We start from the raw sequence: 1,376 nt of genomic DNA on the forward strand, positions 1-1,376 counted from the left end.
CAATTTATTGTAAACCCAATTAAAAAAGAAACAAACAGATATGCGTTTTCGGTAATTCGTTCCCTAAAAAGACGAAATATTTAAAAAAAAATTCAGTTGGCATAAGTGGAAACCCTTAAATATTTCAGAAGTGTATACATTTTTTTCCATAATATTACACATGAGTTTGGTTGAAAAACCGCACATTAAAGATTATTGGTCAACTAATCCTGTATTGCAAACAACGTACGCTTCTAAACTTATGAAAAGGGATAGGTTTATAAGTATTTTTTCAATGTTACACATAGCAAATAACGACAAATATGTTCGGAAAGGTCAACCTGGGTATGACAGCTTATATAAAATTAGGTCGTATGTAAATTTTTTAAATGATAAAATGTCAACATTATATTATCCTGGGCAAAATATAACTGTTGACGAAGGGGTGTGTCCTTTTCGCGGAAGAGTACATTTTAGGGTGTATATGAAAAATAAACCCGAAACATATGGGATGAAATTATATATTGCTTCTGACCCTCTAACAGGATACACATTAAGTTTTGAAATATATTCTGGGAAAGGACAAAAAAATAATTCGATTATACCCTTATACAGTCGCTTATTGAAACAGTATTTTGACAATAAAAAATAAAAATCCCTGTTTGAAAACGTTTATGCTCAATCTCTGTCAACAAATGGCCGAGAAAGGAGGTGAAATAATTGAGACTGACACGGGATATGAGCAAAATAATGTTGATAGGCTTACTGGTAGACATTTTATAAAAAAAATTCCACCTACACCAAAGAAAGCTAACCCTCGTAGAACGTGCAAAGTGCGCTCAAAAAAAATTAAAATTGGAAAATTAGATCGTTGTAAAAAAGAAACGTCATACTATTGTCCAATTTGTGATGTGCCGCTTTGCATTGATAATTGTTTTGAAATTTACCACACAAAAAAACAATATTGGTAAAAATATATAAATTATTATTATATTGTACCTATCATTTAAAAAGGTAATAACCTATATTATATTATGTTTATTGTTTTCTTTTAATATTTTATTAATATTGATAAAAATATATTAATTATTATTATATTGTATTAACTTAAAAAGGTAATAAGTAATAACCTATATTATATCATGTTCATTGTTTTTTTCTTATTAGTTTTTACGTAATTTTTTTTTTATACGTATTTATGTAGATACTGTTAAACGTATTTATTAAAATGTGTTCATTTATTATTTGTCAATATATAATTATTATAAAGGAAAAAATGTTAATTTTAAAAAAGGTGATCATTTATGTTTATTGATATTTTAATTATTAAAATTTTTGTATACGAAGAATATGAAATGTGTATCGTATTATTTTTTTATGATTACAAAGTTATAATC

The sequence above is a fragment of the Acyrthosiphon pisum genome, chromosome A2 (genome assembly GCF_005508785.2).
Source record: "Acyrthosiphon pisum isolate AL4f chromosome A2, pea_aphid_22Mar2018_4r6ur, whole genome shotgun sequence".
NCBI classification, from domain to species: domain Eukaryota; kingdom Metazoa; phylum Arthropoda; class Insecta; order Hemiptera; family Aphididae; genus Acyrthosiphon; species Acyrthosiphon pisum.